The sequence below is a fragment of the Eurosta solidaginis genome, chromosome 3 (assembly GCF_040869045.1).
Source record: "Eurosta solidaginis isolate ZX-2024a chromosome 3, ASM4086904v1, whole genome shotgun sequence".
In the NCBI taxonomy this organism is placed as follows: domain Eukaryota; kingdom Metazoa; phylum Arthropoda; class Insecta; order Diptera; family Tephritidae; genus Eurosta; species Eurosta solidaginis.
This window is the reverse complement of record NC_090321.1, coordinates 72,417,065-72,430,799: the sequence shown is the minus strand read 5'-3', so window position 1 is coordinate 72,430,799 and position 13,735 is coordinate 72,417,065. Positions and strand designations below refer to the sequence as shown.

The window sequence follows — 13,735 nt, the reverse complement described above, 5'->3', positions numbered from 1 at the left end:
GCTACAAAAAAGTCTCGGAATTATCCCAAAATGATCTCAGCACAGTTCAGCAATGATATCAACCTGAAAATAGCTCCTGCATGACCAAAAAAAATATGGTAGTTTGATTTTTCTGATTACAATTTTGAGAAGCAGCAATTATTTGCTATCCTTATAATAACGTAATGTTAAGATTACATATGTTAATTGTAACAGAGCAAAAACCTTAGGCAATCAATCACACTAACCGATCTCAGTGATAGTGAGAAAACATATGAAAATAAAAACAAGTAAGGAAGGCTAAGTTCGGGTGTAACGGAACATTACATACTCAACTGAGGGCTTTGGAGACAAAATAAGGGAAAATCACCATGTAGGAAAATGAACCTAAGGTAATCCTGGAATGTGTTTGTATGTTATGGGTATTAAATGGAAGGTATTAAAGAGTATTTTGAAAGGGAGTGGGCTATAGTTCTATAGGTGAACGCCATTTCGGGATATCGCCATAAGGGTGAGTATCAAATTAAAAGTATTAATGAGAGTTTTAAAAGGGAGTGGCCCTTAGTTGTATATGTGAAGGCGTTTTCGAGATATCGACCAAAATGTGGATCAAGGTGACCCAGAACATCATCTGTGGTACCGCTAATTTATTTATATATGTAATACCACGAAAAGTATTCCTGCCAAGATTTCATGGGCTTCTGATTTCGTCCTGCAAAACTTTTTAATTTTCTTCTACTTAATATGACAGGTGTCACAACCATTTTACAAAGTTTTTTCTAAAATTTATTTTGCGTCAATAAACGAATACAATCGCCATGTTACATCCCTTTTTTCGTATTTGGTATAGAATTATGGCATTTTTTTCATTTTTCGTAATTTTCGATATTGAAAAACTGGGCGTGGTCATAGTCGGTTTTCGGCCATTTCTTATACCAAGATAAAGAGAGTTGAGATAAGTACGTGAACTAAGCTTAGTAAAGATATATCGATTTTTGATCAAGTTATCGTGTTAACGGCCGAGCGGAAGGACAGACGGTCGACTGTGTATAAAAACTGGGCGTGGCTTCAACCAATTTCGCCCATTTTCACAGAAAACACATCGTCATAGAAGCGATACCCTTACCAAATTTCACAAGGATTGGTAAATTTTTGTTCGACTTATGGCATTAAAAGTATTCTAGACAAATTAAACGAAAAAGGGGCGGAGCCACGCCCATTTTGAAATTTCCTTTTATTTTTGTATTTTGTTGCACCATATCATTACTGGAGTTGAATGTTGACATAATTTACTTATATACTGTAAAATATTAAATTTTTTGTTAAAATTTGACTTTTAAATTTTTTTTAAGTGGGCGTGTTCTTCATCCAATTTTTCTAATTTTTATTTAGCACATATATAGTAATAGTAGTAACATTCCTGCCAAATGTCATCATGATATCTTAAACGACTGCCAAATTACAGCTTGCAAAACTTTTAAATTACCTTCTTTTAAAAGTGGGCAGTACCACGCCGATTGTCCAAAATTTTACTAATTTTCTATTCTGCGTCATAAGGTCAACTCACCTACCAAGTTTCATCGCTTTATCCGTCTTTGGTAATGAATTATCCCATTTTTTCGGTTTTTCGAAATTTTCGATATCGAAAAAGTGGGTGTGGTTATAGTCCGATATCGTCCATCTTAAATAGCGATCTGAGATGAGTGCCCAGGAACCTACATGCCAAATTTCATCAAGATATCTCAAAATTTACTCAAGTTATCGTGTTAACGGACAGACGGACGGCCATGGCTCAATAAAATTTTTTTTCGATACTGATGATTTTCATATATGGAAGTCTATATCTATCTCGATTCCTTTATACCTGTACAACCAACCGTTATCCAATCAAAGTTAATATACTCTGTGTGCAAAGCACGTTGAGTATAATAGTCACTATGGAAGACTGAAAAACATAACGCAATATAAAAACAGTCTGCTCAATATGCGCCGAATCAGGGGTTGCATCCACTATTACTGTGTAATACTTGACGGATTTTCTCTCGCCTTCTATCTTTCTAATTACTTGACTTGCACAGATTTCTATGAACTCATTTTGTATTCCATCAGACAAATAATGTGCTTGGAGACGTTTATTTTTCGTTTGAGATTCCCTCACCTTCTCCAAATGTTCATGCAATAGGGGGTATTAATTGCTGATCAGATCCTAAATACCAAGAAAGTTTCAATTTTTGGGATTTCCGATCAATGAATTATCCCCTCTAAATGCCAATCCTTTTTCTCCAAGAAACAAAACAACATCAAGAATTTTGCGAAGTATCCCTCTCCAACGAGCTGCTTCATTTTTAAGGGTTTCCGCTAAGAGAAAATCCACTGAACTTGTATTTCGAATTCTCATTTCATATTGGCGTCACTCTATATAGCAAGTTTTATGATTTTGATTATTTTCATATTCAGGAATTTTGTCGTGTAACCTCTTCCAAAATTTTTCTTTAGAATAACCTGAAGATTTTGTCAAAGCTGATCGGGTATTTTCGGAAATTTTGCTGAAAAGCCGGCATGGAAAACAAAAAAGCGCTTCTTTTGTTGCACTCCAAGCGAGCCAATCACGCTTTACTTTTTCGCCGTTTTTTTAGAGTAGTAAGGAGTATGAGTTGAAGGAAATGGCGACCACTTAAGTCGTTGGGAAGTCGAAATAAAATGTGATTTTAAGTTAGTTGAAGCATTTTTGACAGATAGCTCTTATAAAAATATGTCAAAAACGTTTATCTAACTTAAAATCACATTCTATTTCGACTATGACTATGCCACATAGTATTTGGTCGGATGCTTATCATTTTAGTTTAGTGATTTTCAATTTTAAAACAATTTTTTGTAGCAACAAAATATGTATGTATCTATGAAATCCTAGTTAGAGTACTGTCAATATTGCTTTTTGCCTTGCCGGGCCCCCAAAAACCTTCCGGGCCCCAGGGCAATTACCCTGGATGCTGCCTCCCCCTCTCCTCGGCCCTGAACTAGTTAACTAAACTACTAATACGTGTAGGCAAGTGTGTGATTGCGGAATGTTTAAAACATTTGAGTCACCCTGTGGCAATAATATAAAAAAGCTTACAATAAAAGCTCACTGTTTCTTTCAAAAGAATTCCTATCAAACTCAAACTGTTTGTAGCGTTGTATAGCACCCAGAGGCCATGTCATCCCGCCAACACTGAATTACTAAACAAAGTAAGTTCAGGTAAATAAACCACTGGAAAGTAAAATATTCAACTAAATAAAAAACGACTACGTATAGAAGATTTATGTATGTGTATGCGATTCCTGTTGAATGCGCGAACGTATTCGATATCACTGCAATAACTTACAAAACATTTGCTGCTACCTGACGATAACTTATTAAGGCATTTAAATTTCAAGTTCTTTCACTCTCACTAAACTTACAACTAAATTATTCACTTTTATACAAAAGTAAGTTGTAGTTAAAATATGTTTTACAATAAAAATCATTGTATATTTTGGTTTCAGTAACACATATATGTATGTACCTACTTTGAGTTAAATTTCTATCAACAAACTGTTGAGCAGCCGCAGCTGTAGAAGTGGCAAAGATGGCGAAGAGTAACAACCGAGAGCGACGCTTGTGGCAGCAAGAGACTTTGTAATTGATTTGTCCCTGCAGGAAATAAGACAAGGTGGGAACTAGCGTAGAGATAGCCCATTTCATCACAGAATTTTCAGCTGTGTTTCGGTAAGGAACAAATGTATTTCAGATAAAATGTATTTCAAAAACCCAAACATGTATTTCAGATATTCCAATTGTATTTCAGAAAACCTCAACTTTATTTCAGAAAAGCTCAAGTGCATTTCAGAAAGTCATCAATATTTCAGATTTTCCAAATTTATTCAAAAAACCTCAAATATATTTCATATACATATTTAATTTGTGGCTCATTAATTTCAGAAAATGGCAAAAGTGGTTCATAAGAAGTCAAATGAATTTCAGAAAGTCTCAGACATTTCATAAAAATCCATCAAAGATGTTTTTATGTTCTAAATAAAAAGTTATACAAGTTGCAATGATGTGAAAAGCAGTGAACTAAATAAAATTAGAAAAAACTCCTGGTTCGAATTCGAGCTCAAGGCCTATAAAAATAATTAGTATGATAGTAATTTTTTAATGGTTAGCGCTGCGTGCCTAAAGCGTAGTGATGGTGAAGACTTCTTAGCAACCTTCGAAATGGATCTACATATGTATCTGCGCAGCTATGGCAGGTTGTTGTTTTCTACTTACTATTCCAAAAACAAAATACAATTTTTCAATTATAGAAAAATAAAAAAATATTGTTCTGGCCTTGAGCTCGAATCCAACCTTGAATACCAAATTTCCTGCAACTCAGCATGACTCGGCGTTTTGTCACATACAATGACTAAACCTGACCAAACGTTGCATAAATTCTTCCTGTTCGCGACTGATATTCCCTTAGTATTATTCATTAAATTTATATCGTAAGCTTGATATGTAATAATCGATAATTGTTATCGCTGGTCAATAATATTTGTAATAACTAAACTTCTATTCTTTATGGCTTGATTTTACCTACTTACAGTAATTCATATACGATATGTACATACAATATTTGTGTAGGTATATACATACATACATATGTGCATATATTACTTATTTCTTCTTGTACTCATTTTTATACTCAGTTGAGCAGAGCTCACAGAGTATATTAACTTTGATTGGATAACGGTTGGTTGTACAGGTATAAAGGAATCGAGACAGATATAGACTTCCATATATCAAAATCATCAGTATCGAAAAAAAATTTGGTTGAGCCATGTCCGTCCATCAGTCTGTCCGTTAACGCGATAACTTGAGTAAATTTTGAGGTATCTTGATGAAATTTGGTATGTAGATTCCTGGGCAGATCGCTATTTAAAATGAACGATATCGGACTATAACCACGCCCACTTTTTCGATATCGAAAATTTCGAAAAACCGAAAAAATGCGATAATTCATTGCCAAAGGCGGTTAAAGCGATGAAACTTGGTAGATGGGTTGACGTTATGACGCAGAATAGAAAATTAGTAAGATTTTGGACAATGGGCGTGGTACTGCCCACTTTTAAAAGAAGGTAATTTAAAAGTTTTGCAAGCTGTAATTTGGCAGTCGTTGAAGATATCATGATGAAATTTGGCAGGAAGGTTACTACTATTACTATATATATGCTAAATAAAAATTAGCAAAATTGGATGAAGAACACGCCCACTTTTTAAAAAAATTTTTTTTTAAATTCAAATTTTAACAAAAAATTTATTATCTTTACTGTATATAAGTAAATTAAGTCAAAATTCAACTCCAGTAATGATATGATGCAACAAAATACAAAAATAAAAGAAAATTTCAAAATGGGCGTGGCTCCGCCCATTTTCATTTAGTTTGTCTAGAATACTTTTAATGCCATAAGTCGAACAAAAATTTACCAATCCTGAAAATGGGCGAAATCGGTGGAAGCCACGCCCAGTTTTTATGCACAGTCCACCGTCTGTCCTTCCGCTCGGCCGTTAACACAATAACTTGAGCAAAAATCGATATATCTTTACTAAACTTAGCCCACGTACTTATCTGAACTCACTTTATCTTGGTATAAAAAACGGCCGAAATCCGACCATAACCACGCCCACTTTATCGATATCGAAAATTACGAAAAATGAAAAAAATGCCAAAATTCTATACCAAATACGAAAAAAGGGATGAAACATGGTAAATGGATTGGTTTATTGACGCAAAATATAACTTTGGAAAAAACTTTGTAAAATGGGTGTGACACCTACCATATTAAGTAGAAGAAAATGAAAAAGTTCTACAAGGCGAAATCAACAGCCCTTGGAATCTTTGCAGGAATACTGTTAGTGGTATTGCATATAAGTTAACATAGCAAACATTTAAGAACCAGAAATTCATTCTCTCACGCTGATACAAAGTATCCAGATGCAAATATTGCAATTCTAAACGCGCAATCGCCAAAAGTGCTGACGGCATGTCTACACAAGATGCCTTAACGCGCAATCGCCAAAACTGCTGACTGCATGTCTGGACACCAGATATCTGAGCCATATTTTCTGAGCTGCGGCGCAACAACGAATATTCACCAAGCAGTGATGCGACAGCGAAGATCAGGGTATATAATTAAGCACATTTCCAAATTGTAATTCAGTTCTATTTTTGACATTAAATAAAAACATACGGCTTCCTGCCGTAGAAAAAAATATTTTTTTAAACAATTTAGTGCAGTCTAAATTAACTGGCGCCCAACGTCAAAGGGTCTAGTCGCGAAATAAAAAGTGCATAAGTCGATCCAAAAAGGCTCGCCGTTACCATCGGACAAAGGACCAAGAACTCACCCCCTTACCCACGCTTGAGGAAGGGGCAGCAAGCGAGTGTAATTCAAGTGGAATAGCCGATCTTTAGTACCCGGAAGGAAAAGAGAAGAAATCGAAAATCCATGCTTGCTGTCTTATCGTACGAATATTTAAGTGAAATTATTTAAAAAAAAAAAAAAAAAAAAAAGGAAAATAGGTATTTTGACTTGTATAAAATTAAGAGTTTTAAGGAGATATTGCAAATAGGTTATTAACATTTGCATTTCAGAGTTTTTTTTATCCCTAATTGCACTGAATAATAAAGACCTCGTACAGCTCATAAATTAAATAGGCAATTAAAAATAACACAAATCCAACTCTGCGATTCACCTGAAAAGGGACCCTCCAGAGATTGTTAAAGTAAAACACATTAATAACTTAGAGCAAAAATGGCGCAAAATAATGTGCTACGACCACCCTTGTTGGGTAATGCAGGTGCACCTCCAGCAGGGGCACCAGTACAACCACAACCTCAGCTGCAACCAGCTGGCATTCCCCAATCGGTGAATGCCTCCCCTGAGTTTAGGAACCTTATTAAGGATCTAATAACTGAAATTCTGGTGACGGACGAGAATAACATAGTTAGGAGAGTACTTCATCCCACACAACAACCCTTAACGGACCAACTAATTGACGAACAATTTCGAAGTAACCTCTCAGACATGGACAAAGTGCCCGACGTCGTGAGATCCCTGCGCGAGTTCGGTGGCAACCCAGCAGAATTCAGTAGCTGGAAAAAAAGTGTAGAGCGAATCCTGAAGATTTATGAACCAAGTATAGGTTCACCTAAGTTCTTTGGCATTCTAAGCGTGATTCGCAACAAGATTGTAGGCAGTGCTGACGCTGCGCTCGAATCCTACAACACCCCCTTCAATTGGAAAGCAATTCCCAGTGCCTCACAGCACACTATGCTGACAAGCGGGACTTAAGCACCCTGGAGTACCAGATGACTTGTTTGGTCCAAGGCAGGAAATCGGTACAGGAGTTCTACGCGGAGGTGTATTCCCACCTTTCGCTGATACTCAACAAAGTATCCTGCATGGATGTTGGCGGGGAGGCCATGCGTGTCCTCACGCGTACATACCGTGACAAGGCATTATATACCTTTGTTCGAGGACTATCGGGTGACCTGTCCAGACTCCTCGGCATGAAGGAGCCGTCTGATTTGCCCGAAGCCTTGCATCTATGCATTAAGCTGGAAAACCAGAACTTTAGAACTGCTCACGCTAACAGCCAGTACAATTTACCCAGAAGACCAATGCTACCTGCAGCATCATTTGGCACATACCAACAAAAGCCTACACTTCCACCAAGGAAACCACCCAATCAACCATTTTACCCGCACCTTTCACAACGAGCTGCTTCATTTTTAAGGGTTTCCGCTAAGAGAAAATCCACTGAACTTGTATTTCGAATTCTCATTTCATATTGGCGTCACTCTATATAGCAAGTTTTATGATTTTGATTATTTTCATATTCAGGAATTTTGTCGTGTAACCTCTTCCAAAATTTTTCTTTAGAATAACCTGAAGATTTTGTCAAAGCTGATCGGGTATTTTCGGAAATTTTGCTGAAAAGCCGGCATGGAAAACAAAAAAGCGCTTCTTTTGTTGCACTCCAAGCGAGCCAATCACGCTTTACTTTTTCGCCGTTTTTTTAGAGTAGTAAGGAGTATGAGTTGAAGGAAATGGCGACCACTTAAGTCGTTGGGAAGTCGAAATAAAATGTGATTTTAAGTTAGTTGAAGCATTTTTGACAGATAGCTCTTATAAAAATATGTCAAAAACGTTTATCTAACTTAAAATCACATTCTATTTCGACTATGACTATGCCACATAGTATTTGGTCGGATGCTTATCATTTTAGTTTAGTGATTTTCAATTTTAAAACAATTTTTTGTAGCAACAAAATATGTATGTATCTATGAAATCCTAGTTAGAGTACTGTCAATATTGCTTTTTGCCTTGCCGGGCCCCCAAAAACCTTCCGGGCCCCAGGGCAATTACCCTGGATGCTGCCTCCCCCTCTCCTCGGCCCTGAACTAGTTAACTAAACTACTAATACGTGTAGGCAAGTGTGTGATTGCGGAATGTTTAAAACATTTGAGTCACCCTGTGGCAATAATATAAAAAAGCTTACAATAAAAGCTCACTGTTTCTTTCAAAAGAATTCCTATCAAACTCAAACTGTTTGTAGCGTTGTATAGCACCCAGAGGCCATGTCATCCCGCCAACACTGAATTACTAAACAAAGTAAGTTCAGGTAAATAAACCACTGGAAAGTAAAATATTTAACTAAATAAAAAACGACTACGTATAGAAGATTTATGTATGTGTATGCGATTCCTGTTGAATGCGCGAACGTATTCGATATCACTGCAATAACTTACAAAACATTTGCTGCTACCTGACGATAACTTATTAAGGCATTTAAATTTCAAGTTCTTTCACTCTCACTAAACTTACAACTAAATTATTCACTTTTATACAAAAGTAAGTTGTAGTTAAAATATGTTTTACAATAAAAATCATTGTATATTTTGGTTTCAGTAACACATATATGTATGTACCTACTTTGAGTTAAATTTCTATCAACAAACTGTTGAGCAGCCGCAGCTGTAGAAGTGGCAAAGATGGCGAAGAGTAACAACCGAGAGCGACGCTTGTGGCAGCAAGAGACTTTGTAATTGATTTGTCCCTGCAGGAAATAAGACAAGGTGGGAACTAGCGTAGAGATAGCCCATTTCATCACAGAATTTTCAGCTGTGTTTCGGTAAGGAACAAATGTATTTCAGATAAAATGTATTTCAAAAACCCAAACATGTATTTCAGATATTCCAATTGTATTTCAGAAAACCTCAACTTTATTTCAGAAAAGCTCAAGTGCATTTCAGAAAGTCATCAATATTTCAGATTTTCCAAATTTATTCAAAAAACCTCAAATATATTTCATATACATATTTAATTTGTGGCTCATTAATTTCAGAAAATGGCAAAAGTGGTTCATAAGAAGTCAAATGAATTTCAGAAAGTCTCAGACATTTCATAAAAATCCATCAAAGATGTTTTTATGTTCTAAATAAAAAGTTATACAAGTTGCAATGATGTGAAAAGCAGTGAACTAAATAAAATTAGAAAAAACTCCTGGTTCGAATTCGAGCTCAAGGCCTATAAAAATAATTAGTATGATAGTAATTTTTTAATGGTTAGCGCTGCGTGCCTAAAGCGTAGTGATGGTGAAGACTTCTTAGCAACCTTCGAAATGGATCTACATATATATCTGCGCAGCTATGGCAGGTTGTTGTTTTCTACTTACTATTCCAAAAACAAAATACAATTTTTCAATTATAGAAAAATAAAAAAATATTGTTCTGGCCTTGAGCTCGAATCCAACCTTGAATACCAAATTTCCTGCAACTCAGCATGACTCGGCGTTTTGTCACATACAATGACTAAACCTGACCAAACGTTGCATAAATTCTTCCTGTTCGCGACTGATATTCCCTTAGTATTATTCATTAAATTTATATCGTAAGCTTGATATGTAATAATCGATAATTGTTATCGCTGGTCAATAATATTTGTAATAACTAAACTTCTATTCTTTATGGCTTGATTTTACCTACTTACAGTAATTCATATACGATATGTACATACAATATTTGTGTAGGTATATACATACATACATATGTGCATATATTACTTATTTCTTCTTGTACTCATTTTTATACTCAGTTGAGCAGAGCTCACAGAGTATATTAACTTTGATTGGATAACGGTTGGTTGTACAGGTATAAAGGAATCGAGACAGATATAGACTTCCATATATCAAAATCATCAGTATCGAAAAAAAATTTGGTTGAGCCATGTCCGTCCATCAGTCTGTCCGTTAACGCGATAACTTGAGTAAATTTTGAGGTATCTTGATGAAATTTGGTATGTAGATTCCTGGGCAGATCGCTATTTAAAATGAACGATATCGGACTATAACCACGCCCACTTTTTCGATATCGAAAATTTCGAAAAACCGAAAAAATGCGATAATTCATTGCCAAAGGCGGTTAAAGCGATGAAACTTGGTAGATGGGTTGACGTTATGACGCAGAATAGAAAATTAGTAAGATTTTGGACAATGGGCGTGGTACTGCCCACTTTTAAAAGAAGGTAATTTAAAAGTTTTGCAAGCTGTAATTTGGCAGTCGTTGAAGATATCATGATGAAATTTGGCAGGAACGTTACTACTATTACTATATATATGCTAAATAAAAATTAGCAAAATTGGATGAAGAACACGCCCACTTTTTAAAAAAATTTTTTTTTAAATTCAAATTTTAACAAAAAATTTATTATCTTTACTGTATATAAGTAAATTAAGTCAAAATTCAACTCCAGTAATGATATGATGCAACAAAATACAAAAATAAAAGAAAATTTCAAAATGGGCGTGGCTCCGCCCATTTTCATTTAGTTTGTCTAGAATACTTTTAATGCCATAAGTCGAACAAAAATTTACCAATCCTGAAAATGGGCGAAATCGGTGGAAGCCACGCCCAGTTTTTATGCACAGTCCACCGTCTGTCCTTCCGCTCGGCCGTTAACACAATAACTTGAGCAAAAATCGATATATCTTTACTAAACTTAGCCCACGTACTTATCTGAACTCACTTTATCTTGGTATAAAAAACGGCCGAAATCCGACCATAACCACGCCCACTTTATCGATATCGAAAATTACGAAAAATGAAAAAAATGCCAAAATTCTATACCAAATACGAAAAAAGGGATGAAACATGGTAAATGGATTGGTTTATTGACGCAAAATATAACTTTGGAAAAAACTTTGTAAAATGGGTGTGACACCTACCATATTAAGTAGAAGAAAATGAAAAAGTTCTACAAGGCGAAATCAACAGCCCTTGGAATCTTTGCAGGAATACTGTTAGTGGTATTGCATATAAGTTAACATAGCAAACATTTAAGAACCAGAAATTCATTCTCTCACGCTGATACAAAGTATCCAGATGCAAATATTGCAATTCTAAACGCGCAATCGCCAAAAGTGCTGACGGCATGTCTACACAAGATGCCTTAACGCGCAATCGCCAAAACTGCTGACTGCATGTCTGGACACCAGATATCTGAGCCATATTTTCTGAGCTGCGGCGCAACAACGAATATTCACCAAGCAGTGATGCGACAGCGAAGATCAGGGTATATAATTAAGCACATTTCCAAATTGTAATTCAGTTCTATTTTTGACATTAAATAAAAACATACGGCTTCCTGCCGTAGAAAAAAATATTTTTTTAAACAATTTAGTGCAGTCTAAATTAACTGGCGCCCAACGTCAAAGGGTCTAGTCGCGAAATAAAAAGTGCATAAGTCGATCCAAAAAGGCTCGCCGTTACCATCGGACAAAGGACCAAGAACTCACCCCCTTACCCACGCTTGAGGAAGGGGCAGCAAGCGAGTGTAATTCAAGTGGAATAGCCGATCTTTAGTACCCGGAAGGAAAAGAGAAGAAATCGAAAATCCATGCTTGCTGTCTTATCGTAAGAATATTTAAGTGAAATTATTTTAAAAAAAAAAAAAAAAAGGAAAATAGGTATTTTGACTTGTATAAAATTAAGAGTTTTAAGGAGATATTGCAAATAGGTTATTAACATTTGCATTTCAGAGTTTTTTTTATCCCTAATTGCACTGAATAATAAAGACCTCGTACAGCTCATAAATTAAATAGGCAATTAAAAATAACACAAATCCAACTCTGCGATTCACCTGAAAAGGGACCCTCCAGAGATTGTTAAAGTAAAACACATTAATAACTTAGAGCAAAAATGGCGCAAAATAATGTGCTACGACCACCCTTGTTGGGTAATGCAGGTGCACCTCCAGCAGGGGCACCAGTACAACCACAACCTCAGCTGCAACCAGCTGGCATTCCCCAATCGGTGAATGCCTCCCCTGAGTTTAGGAACCTTATTAAGGATCTAATAACTGAAATTCTGGTGACGGACGAGAATAACATAGTTAGGAGAGTACTTCATCCCACACAACAACCCTTAACGGACCAACTAATTGACGAACAATTTCGAAGTAACCTCTCAGACATGGACAAAGTGCCCGACGTCGTGAGATCCCTGCGCGAGTTCGGTGGCAACCCAGCAGAATTCAGTAGCTGGAAAAAAAGTGTAGAGCGAATCCTGAAGATTTATGAACCAAGTATAGGTTCACCTAAGTTCTTTGGCATTCTAAGCGTGATTCGCAACAAGATTGTAGGCAGTGCTGACGCTGCGCTCGAATCCTACAACACCCCCTTCAATTGGAAAGCAATTCCCAGTGCCTCACAGCACACTATGCTGACAAGCGGGACTTAAGCACCCTGGAGTACCAGATGACTTGTTTGGTCCAAGGCAGGAAATCGGTACAGGAGTTCTACGCGGAGGTGTATTCCCACCTTTCGCTGATACTCAACAAAGTATCCTGCATGGATGTTGGCGGGGAGGCCATGCGTGTCCTCACGCGTACATACCGTGACAAGGCATTATATACCTTTGTTCGAGGACTATCGGGTGACCTGTCCAGACTCCTCGGCATGAAGGAGCCGTCTGATTTGCCCGAAGCCTTGCATCTATGCATTAAGCTGGAAAACCAGAACTTTAGAACTGCTCACGCTAACAGCCAGTACAATTTACCCAGAAGACCAATGCTACCTGCAGCATCATTTGGCACATACCAACAAAAGCCTACACTTCCACCAAGGAAACCACCCAATCAACCATTTTACCCGCACCTTTCACATTTCCCCCAATCAGTATCTCCATTTACCCGATTTCCACAGCAACCTCAATACCATCAGCAACAACAGTATCAGCAACCTCAATACCAACAATATCAACGCCCACATCTACAGTACGCAAATACACCGAATACCCAAGGACCCATGCATTACGGTAATCCACCGCCAAGGCCATTACAACCAAAACCACCCACACCTATGGACGTGGACCAATCGATGCGAACAAGAAATATCAATTACATGAACAGGCCAGGATACAGCAACGTGGCGTCGAAACGACCACCCCCGGCGAACACAGGGCAATTCAATAGAAATGCTGCTCCTAAACTTCAAAGGATAGAGCACATAGAACCATCACCTGACGCTGCCGTACCCGAAGCACAGCAATACGAAGCAGGTACATACGGACGCGAAACTGACGAACGGAACGCAGAAGAAACACAATCCTGGGAAGACTACTATCAGGATTATTCGCGGTACGCACATGACAGCGAAAAAGAAGGCGAAGAGTTTTGCGACGTTCATTTTTTA

At 37.0% G+C, this 13,735-nt stretch overlaps 3 protein-coding genes and 2 long non-coding RNA genes across 18 annotated transcripts in view; 3 read left to right on the top strand and 2 right to left on the bottom strand.

The window, feature by feature from the left end:
* The window catches only part of Dyb (Dystrobrevin), a 352,841-nt gene that overhangs the window by 73,950 nt on the left and 265,156 nt on the right, over positions 1-13,735 (bottom strand). The window lies entirely within an intron of this gene.
* Positions 1-13,735, top strand: part of Rbpn-5 (Rabaptin-5) — a 371,253-nt gene that overhangs the window by 284,884 nt on the left and 72,634 nt on the right. The window lies entirely within an intron of this gene.
* Treh (Trehalase) overlaps positions 1-13,735 on the bottom strand; it is a 342,181-nt gene that overhangs the window by 279,749 nt on the left and 48,697 nt on the right. The window lies entirely within an intron of this gene.
* Positions 3,335-3,940, top strand: LOC137246448 (uncharacterized). 2 transcript variants are annotated; one of them, XR_010951500.1, is made up of 3 exons: positions 3,335-3,447; positions 3,505-3,727; positions 3,807-3,940. It is a non-coding gene; the product is annotated as an uncharacterized lncRNA (long non-coding RNA). The 2 variants fall into 2 exon arrangements; XR_010951499.1 differs by having other exon boundaries at positions 3,787-3,920.
* Positions 8,786-9,391, top strand: LOC137246447 (uncharacterized). Of its 2 annotated transcripts, none has more exons than XR_010951498.1 (3): positions 8,786-8,898; positions 8,956-9,178; positions 9,258-9,391. It is a non-coding gene; the product is annotated as an uncharacterized lncRNA (long non-coding RNA). The 2 variants fall into 2 exon arrangements; XR_010951497.1 differs by having other exon boundaries at positions 9,238-9,371.